The sequence below is a fragment of the Pleuronectes platessa genome, chromosome 18 (genome assembly GCF_947347685.1).
Source record: "Pleuronectes platessa chromosome 18, fPlePla1.1, whole genome shotgun sequence".
Classification (NCBI taxonomy): domain Eukaryota; kingdom Metazoa; phylum Chordata; class Actinopteri; order Pleuronectiformes; family Pleuronectidae; genus Pleuronectes; species Pleuronectes platessa.
In genome coordinates, this window is record NC_070643.1 from 3,994,465 (window position 1) to 4,003,898 (window position 9,434).

The following is a 9,434-nucleotide window of genomic DNA, read 5'->3' on the forward strand; positions in this document are numbered from 1 at the left end:
ATCCTTAAAGACAAGATGACACTGTGTGATCTCTTTGACAAAACACATAGTAACAAAATACAGCACAGCTTGTCCTACTACAATGTGACACACATAGCTAAAAGGTGTGTTGCTGGGGGGCCAAAGGAAGTGTTGAAATGTCTAATAAAGACATGTAACCCTCTTTTAAAACCAGGTGAATAGTGCTGTGTACCTACTCATCAATATAAAGCTGCTTTGAGAGATGAAATTGCACAAACAATGGGGCCCAGACTTTGACCAGAGTTTTCCTTTCACATGCAGTATAAAGAACGCAGCAGTAGATTCTCTGCTCAGACACGTGCACAGCAGGAACGTCTCTGCAGCGTTCAGGGGAGGGATGGCGCAGCATACAGAGGCAGGACATGAAGGTTTTTTTTCTTCTGCACATCAACTGCAGCGTTGGCCCTCATCACCTGAAGCTCTCGAATCGAGTTGTCTTTCCAAGTTGACATCTTCTTTGGGGTCTTCTACGTGTAAAGCTGCTTTTATTTTTAACCTGATCCCTTTTGTTTTTCTCAGTTTTGCGTCCGTCTCGAGTTGGAGACGTCATTAACTTGCCCACTTGATCACGGTGGATCCTCCAGACATTACCCAGATGGGCCCCTTCGGATTTTTACCTGGGGGGTTGCAGAAAAAAATCTGGAGATTGACCAGAGCCTCCAACTGGGACAATCGCGCCATGTCTCTGTAGTTTCTCGGGAGGAGGTGCGTATGTGATGTCACAGGAGTTTGTGGTGATAAGAGCTGACAACGGTGTCTTTGTGTGTTGTAAAAACAATCACGTGTTCTCTTCAGCTGAGTTTATACGTCCCTTCATGCCTCTGCCTGCTGCACCCGGCTGCTCCACCTCTCGCCTGAATAATACAGAGGATTTGTTGCTGTTGAAAACACATCTGTGCACCGAAGCTCCCGCCACGTTGTGCATCTGTGAAAGGCAAACTCTTGGTAAACTCCAGAATTCTCCAGACTTTATCCGCAGGTCATGTCTGAAGATGGCTATACAGTCCCTGTGAAAAGTTTCAGAAGATTATGAGGAGTTCAGTGCATGTCTGAATGAGACCTTATTGATCACGTCACAGATATGGCGCCTTAAGTGTGGGAGTATTTTAGAAAGACACCCAACAAACCCACTCTGCAAATTGGAAATGCCTTATCAGAGCCGAACAACTGCTCTGCACAGGCACTTGAAGTGAAAGCAGTGGAGCACTTTGTGGAGGCGGCAGAAAGACAGCACAGCACAGCACTTTTTTAACATGCAGGACGTGTTTCTGTTGGTAGTAGTCACTTGGGAATATACATTTTCTGAGTGTTTGTTCATCACCAGTAATTTTTGAACGTCTGCTGTTATCTCAGATGACTTGCCCATGATCAGTTAAAGTGAGGGAGTCTTTTTAGACGCAGGTCCAATACTGGGGTTCTGTGTAATCTTTGCAAATTGTCTTCTCAATTCATCATATATTGGGATAATCAACACAGGGAACGTGCTTCTGTTAGTTATAACAGATTTTTCTGAATGTGTACTCATCAGCCTGTCAAGAATGTTGGCACTGCGGCAGCTGTGGGAACATAACGTTGCACCTCAGCCATTTAGTATTTTTTTCTGTTTAGTTAAACCAACAAGAAAATGTCTTAAACTGTTGTTATAGTTTGTATATTTTGTTCTTTCTCCCACACTGATACAAACATTTTTTTTTTTTAACAGAATAATCCTCATAGGACTTAAATATAGTTTAAATATAGAGTTTTGAGTCAGGTCTTTAGGTAAAAATGTTGTTTTTCCAATTCAGGATTTAGTGGACTTGGTTCAGTTTATATTCCATACACTGCACTAGTACATTAAATGAGATGAGCAAATATATTTTTTTTAAATGATTAAATAACAACTAGGAAAAAAAACTGTGTATATGTACAAATATTTTAGTATCAGTGTGGATGCCCAAATACCTGAATATCAAATGTTTCTTCCTAGATATGTAAAACAGATCAACAAACAACATAGTGTTATTACGTTTTTTCGACTCTCAATGGAGACTCCAGAAGGGTTTTGTGGACTCAAACACTTCACCCACCCATCCATCGTCATAGGGGTGAGTAGATAATGAGTGAATTTTCATTTTTGGCGGAACTATCCCTTTAAGTGTTATTCTGAACAATCACACTACCAGGAGTAAACAATTTAGCAAACATGAACATATTGAGGTTGTATTAGATCTGATGTAGCTGGTATGTGAGACATGTGTATAACATAAAAGAGACTGTGAATATGTAAAAATTAAGAGTTCATATGAGAAGAAAAAATATATTTTATACTTTATATTAACTATACATATACAAGGAAATGTATTTACAGTAAATGGCACACAACAGGTTTCTGCCAGACTTGATTCACAGAGACACTTGCATTTGTCCGTACTATCGTGATATTAACACAAACGTTGTATTCCCAGTGCAGTGGACGTCTGTCGTGCTGCTTCAGCACACTGTCACCATGGCGATCCCTGGGGAAAGGTCATGAGCCGCCCGGCTGGGATGGTTGAAGGTCCTCGGATTGGCTACTGATGCTGATGACACAGACTGGCTGGCACACACTAGTCATCCTTCAGCTGGCTCGTTGTCAAACTTTGTTGTTTCAGAGGATCAGTTTTCCCCAAAGCTGTGGCTTCCTGGTCGATGCTGTGCACAATACACAAGTGTCCCTGAGGGCGGTTAGTAATGTTTTTAGAAAAAAAGATGCTTATAGTTTTTCATGTCGTATTTTTCATTTGACAGGGTAATGTCAAAAATGATCAACAGTGAAACTCTCCACTGATAACCAACACTCGTAAAATTCTATTAGGGGAGTTAACAGCTCCTCGTGTGCAATTTCAGTTTCAATCCAGCAAGTGAAGAGCACTCCTTGTCTATTTAAAAACAGTAAAAGGCATTACCCATCTTTTACAAGTGTTCAGTTAATGAGACAAACCTATCCACTTCGCACCTGCTCATTTATTTCTGTAGAGTGCACATTTTATTTCCGCCTATTAGGCTGCTCTGTGAAAAACGATAATAGATTTGCTTACATTTACATATGAAACCTCTCCACTTACAAATGCCTGCATCTGTCCGAACCATCTTTAACAGAACTCTTACAGGACACTTTCCAGCACATTCACTCGTTCACACAGCTCTCCCATATTAGGTGTTTTGTTTGTCATGAATCTCCTTCACATTGCTGCCAGCACAGCAGAAGTAATTTGTGGGTTCAGTGTCTTGCCCTGTGAGACTTGAGCATGGGGAGAGGACAAGCTGGGAATCAAACCACCAACCCAGCCCTGCGGCCCAGTATCAGCACATGTTAAAAGTGAAGTGATACATTCAGTTGAAATAATAGCATAGGGCAATTCAGCATCAGATCATCCAGAGAAAGATGTGTTCAATCCCCTCTTCCCTCACTGATGTGTGAGTATGCAGCAAGATGCCAGTGCTGGACATGAACACACGCTCACACCAGCATTTAGAGGAATCCATTTCAACTTTGATATGTGAAATTGACCCATAGCAGACCATTTCCTAAGTGTTGACCTTTGCATGGCCGTCCAGCTGTATTCCAGCTCAGCTCCCACGAACAGCAACGCACTGTGAGGTGATTTTTAGCAGAGTTGCCACAATTGGAATTTCAGGTTTCATGAGGCTGACCAGACATTTCCCATATAAAATCATTTAAAAAGTAATGGCTGAGCAATATACTGCCTCCAGCTGATTACAATTCAAATAAGAATCAATTAGAGGCCACTAGGACAATATTTTCTAAGCCAGATTAGTGAATTATTAATTTTTCAACATGAGGTCAACTGGAAGTCAGACGGATTAGATGTTTGATGTGGACCGTGACTTTGTTTTGGTCCATCCACTAACATGGAGGAGACAGAGTTTCAAGATGATTTGGCCTCACTTTTGGGCAGTTGTCATGTTGTCCATCTTTATATACAGTCTATGCTTTACAATAAAGTGTCACTTAAATACCAGTATTAAAATAACGATTGAGTCTTAAAAAAACAGCCAGGACCATAGTGAATAAATAAAGGCCAGCAGCAACTTATTCTAGAGTAGAATTTAAAAAATAAAGTTGGGAGTTTAAGTACCAGTAGCCAACTACAGTGGCTCATGGGATATATTTGGTGTCCAATGCCCAATTCTACAGCACCATTTCCATCAGTAAAACTGTAAACTGATTATAATGTCTCTCATTTTTCACATTAAAATCCTTCTCGTTAATGGTTGGCTGCACATGTTTTAATGTGAAAGCTCGGGAGGAAGTGTGCTTTCATGCATGGCAGCTTTGCCTCATTCGTAGGGAAACAGACATGTTGGAATATCTGATGAGACACATGCTGTGCTGATGGAAATTTTACAGTAGAAATTCACCTAATTCTGAATCTAAGAGACAACACACGGAGGAGGCTTTGGTTTAAAATAAGTAGGGGACAAATTTGGATTAAATGAGAATTATCTTGCCTGTCCCACATAAAACCTGCATCTCCCTGTATGTGATAAAGCACGTATTTAACAAGGGCGCTTAGCTGAACTTCACTGTCCCACTCTGTGACAAGGCACTTAACCTAAGTTCATACAGCACAGCACATTCAACAGACATTTCAAAGATCCACATCCACAGACACCGCCGTGTCCCGTGTACCATGGCAACAGAACATGAAATCGTTAGATTCACATACAGTAAGTGATGCTGACAGTCGCCCTGGTTGGGCTTAATCAAAACCGAGAAAATCAACTTGACTTCTAAATACACTCTGCTCGCTGCTGTCATCCAACAGAGGCAGAGCAGTCACCTCTCATTAGACATGCGGCTGTCACACACAGCCAAAATGCATACATCACAGTCATCACAGTGGGGAGTTTAATACGCAGGGTTCCCTACTGATTGCAGGGAGGAAGGTAAGCTCGGATGTTTATATTTCTAAATCCCACAGTACAAGCTGAAGCTGTAGCTCTGACTGGGTTGCATTGGAAGGGTGAAAATAGCAGGAAGCGTTAATTTACTGCCCCGTGAAATTTAAGACTCCTGCTATGTTTTCGTTTGAAAACTGCATTTTCAAACTAAATATCAGTTTTAATCCCCATCCATACTAACACGCTTAAAAATGCATATTATTACATGTCATTTGGCGGATGCTTTTAACCAAAGTGATTTACAATTAGTGCATTCAACATCTATGAGGGGCCATTTGAGGGGTTCAGTATCTTGCTCAAGGACACTTAGGCATGCATATGGGGAAAACTGAACGGCCAGCCTTCTGGTCGGAGGCCGACGCCTCTACTCCTCAGCCAGAGTCGCCACTCACATACACCCGGCATGCACGTGCTGGTGTACACAGGAAGCATTTGGTTGTTGGTTGCAGAAAGAGCGAGATTTCTCAAATGATAGCTTGTCTCCAAACAGCTATTTGCAGAAACAACAGGGTCAGCAAGGATTGTAATTGATCCACGATGCATTCTGCACTTATAGTCGAGGCTAATGCTGGCTGTTTTCTTCTGGAAAGGGGTCATGCAATAGCAACCTGACCAACCAGGGAAGGCTATGTTGTGACCAAAAAGACCCAATCAGCAAGCGTTTGTTTCTGCCCATCCAGAATAGAACGCAGCATTTCCAAACCTCTCAATTTCAGCAGCTGTAAAACTCCAGTGTAGTGTGGACACCAGGCGTATTCATAACAGAGTTGATGGATTATCAAATTAAAACTTAGTAGTATAGGTGTACCCTCAAACACCATCAGATAACATAGAAACAGTTTTGATGTAATTGCTGATTAACCTGGTTCTCAACAAAAATGTTCACAGTTCACCTTCACTAGAAACAGCTGCAGGAAGAACAATCTGAACTCAAGTTCTTGTTACACACTGCTTGCCTCTTCTTCTTGTGCTTGCTTTTGTCCCACAGTCCAAAGACATGCAGGCTAGACTGGTTTCTAATCTTCCCATAGTTGTGATGCACGAATGGTTGTTTGTCTTTATATTTCAGCCCTGTGATTGACAGCGACATGACCAGGATTTACCCCGCCTCTCACCCTTTGTCAGCTGGGATTGAGCTACCTCAACTGATTACCTGATTATCTCAACTTCTAATTCCAGTTGACTCATCACCTGCAGCTTAAGACCTCTTCAGTGTACATTCAAGAAATGGTTTATGTTTCTTTTATGTTCATTACTTATTCCTGTGTCCTTGCTCACTGCCACAACCAACCTCCACCTGCTCACCTGTTGTTTGGTTCCTACCATGCCGTGTCAACCAGCCACCCACATCTTACATCAGCCTGCCCCCTGCTCCACCAGTGCTTGCCCAGTGATCAAGAACCCTACACCTTTTACTAGAAATTCAACACCGGACTCTTTACCAATGTGTCAATGTCCGCTTCTGGGTCAGCCGTACACAATAAATTGAACAGCTACCTATGTTTCAAATGGTTGGCATCATGGAACATGGTGGCAGCTGATCATGGCTTATGAATAAAACTAGATAGCTGCCTTCATCTCTGTCATACATTTTCCTACGGACAATTACTTAACACATCTGCATTCATGTTAGGCGCCGTCTGTTCTCATTAATGTTGTAAATGGTGTTATTTTATTGATGTGCTCAGCTACTTGCGGCATCTATTGCACTTCTGTCTCCTTTAGGAGAGGGATCCCTCACATGTAGCTCCGTCTGATGTTTCTCTTTATTCCCCTTTTAATAGGTTGTTTTTTTAGGGCCCAAGCACCGAACCGGTGGGAGGCCATATTGAAATTGTAAGGATTATTCTTATAATTATTAATCTACCCCAAATGAATTGGCTTTTTGAGGGCTTCAACATGGTCGCAAATCTTTTAAAATTTGCAGTAAATTAAAAAGTGGTGAAAATGTACGTATTCTGGAGTATTTGGAAATGGGCGTGGCAAAATGGCTCAACAGCACAACCTGGAACACAGCCCCTAGTTTTGTTTTCTTACTCTTAAGGGTTGAGGGCAGGGGATGTCACACGTAATTAGGCCCTATGAGGCAAACAGTGATTTGTGAATATAGGCTATACAATAAAAACTGATTGTTTGATTTATTGATACCGCCGATGATGTATCTGCATCTTCACTGCAAAGTCCACTGTTCAAGTCCAGTGTCTTTTTGGAATATAGGTAGGTGTAAATAATCAAATTATATTGCCTTGGCCTGATTTTTTCATCAAGAACCATAAATAATTCCCTGAGGAAAATGACGAAAATGTTGAAAAGCGTCCTACCTCGCATTTTCAAGAGTGAAAAATATTCCTGGATCAACTCCCTGATCCAGATCTGCACCACCTTAATGGGTTCTTCCCTGACACATACCACATTTTTCCATCGTTGTCATGGAGATCCATTCTGTTGTTTTTGTATAAGCTACATACAGCAACAGTAACCTTTGCCATTGTCATGGGGAAGTACCGCTTGGAAAGATTTAGGCAAATATGTCTCCCGGCAATTCCCAGTGGAAATCTTTGCTTGCAAAACATCCGCATGTTGACATCATTGTCATTGTGAGCATGTTAGCATGTCTTTAGTAGAATACATCAATACGCTCTATCAAAAGTGGATGATGGATAATGCAACAGCAGCACGAACAGTGTGGCCAGTCTGAACAGCTGTAAACACTTGGTCAGAATATTCTGAATGAGCTGTTAGTCTTGTATATGATGGTTAACGTTAGTTTAATTATACAATAAGCAGAATGTAACAATAAAAAATGTATTCTGGATTCATGTTGAATGGATGGTGGGTGTGTTCCCAGTGAAAATTCAGAAAAACACATTCAGTATGTATGGAAGTATGGAAAGTGGTCTCTGATTTCTGGACACCACACAATAGGAGTGATTTATAGCATTTTACCTGCCCGTACCATATGTTTAGTGATTTTCCTTTTCAAATATAAGCAAAGTGAAGTGGTGATATTTTTACAATAGATTGCTTTTTACACATGGTTTTTAGCAGGAATACAGGTTTTATGTAATGCCATTGTCTGTACTGAGAGTGCTCATTCACATGTGCAACTGTGAGGTTCTCAGACACACATTCATGCACAAGGTGAGTTGTCATGAATCAAAGCTGCAAAATATTACAAACCAAGAGGGAACCTTTTCAAAGAAATGTTCATTAACACAATAAAATTGGCTGTTAGCCAGGTGTAAAGCACATGCAAACTGCAGGTTGAAAAACAAACTTCTTTTATCATGCACTAGTTAAGTAGAGCAAGGCTATGCACTAGGCTAAATAGAGAATTATTAAGAAGGATATTCACACTGTTTTAATTGATTTCCACAGCAATGAAGTGTTTTGATTATCCACAGGCAATGTCCCTGCTAACCGTTTGTGTTATGACCTACTTCTACCTCCAATTTCAAAACACTTAGGGAATGTAGGGCAGCAGATATTACTGCTCCAAACCACTCAGCCAGCCAAACAATGACACACACGGTAACTCTGTGTTGTCGGGCACTTCTTTATCAAAGCGGGATGATTTGTTCCAGCAGGTACTGAGCCTGCAGGGGCTACAACAGATGGAGATCCAGCGAGAGATGGCAGTTGCTGTGGAGGTAGCGGAACCCTGTTTGGCAGATTGAACGTGAGACCAGAAGTCAGAATTTACAAAAAATAAAAGCATTCTTGTTATATTGTACAAGATTCATGTTTTATATTTAGTCCAAATAAAATTATACAGGTCAATTTTCCTCTTCTGTCATTAAGAGCTTTTTTCTAGATGTTGTAATTTTTGTAATAACTACATTTTACTTACTAGTGCAGTGCCAGCTCTAAACCTGCTTGCTTGGAATGAACTGTTTTCTTGGTATTTAGTGATGATGGTTGCACTGTTGTTCTTCCTGGAATTGTAAAAGTGACTTTCAGTGATTGAACCACACCAAGTAGAGACCTTCTGCTGTACAATGAGACACTGAAGAATCTGTTGTCGTGAACATGCGTCATTTAGGTTGATGAGTCCTGCCTGCATGTCGAAATCACTTCCTTGCAAGTCAAATGCAGACAGACCAATTTTGGAAATTTTTAGATTGAGGTGAATTTACATTTTTGGTTTCATGACCAGGCCACTGTTTGTACATGAACAAATTAGGATATTGTTCACCGACTAATTTAGCCATAACATTTGCAATCAAAGAAGTTCATTATTCTAAAGTTAAACACCTTTTTTAATAGTTATATTGAGCCTTTTGACTACTAAAAGTGGAAGACTAATTTTGCTTTCACTAGACGTAGAAATTCAGCAGATAGCTTTTCATAGTCCTCATTCTTCAGTTTGCAATTCATGGTTAAAACAAAATGTTGCTAAATGTTTCCAAGAGCTTCCTCTTGTGTCAGTTTGTCATGATAACAGAGGAAGAAAAGCCGTGACATAG

The 9,434-nt window shown here is 40.8% G+C and overlaps 1 long non-coding RNA gene across 1 annotated transcript; it reads left to right on the forward strand.

Annotated features, from left to right (window-relative positions):
- The first annotated feature begins 332 nt into the window (after positions 1-332).
- On the forward strand, positions 333-7,410 carry LOC128461521 (uncharacterized). Its single transcript, XR_008342271.1, has 3 exons — positions 333-726; positions 817-2,108; positions 2,469-7,410. It is a non-coding gene; the product is annotated as an uncharacterized LOC128461521 (long non-coding RNA).
- Positions 7,411-9,434: the final 2,024 nt, after the last annotated feature.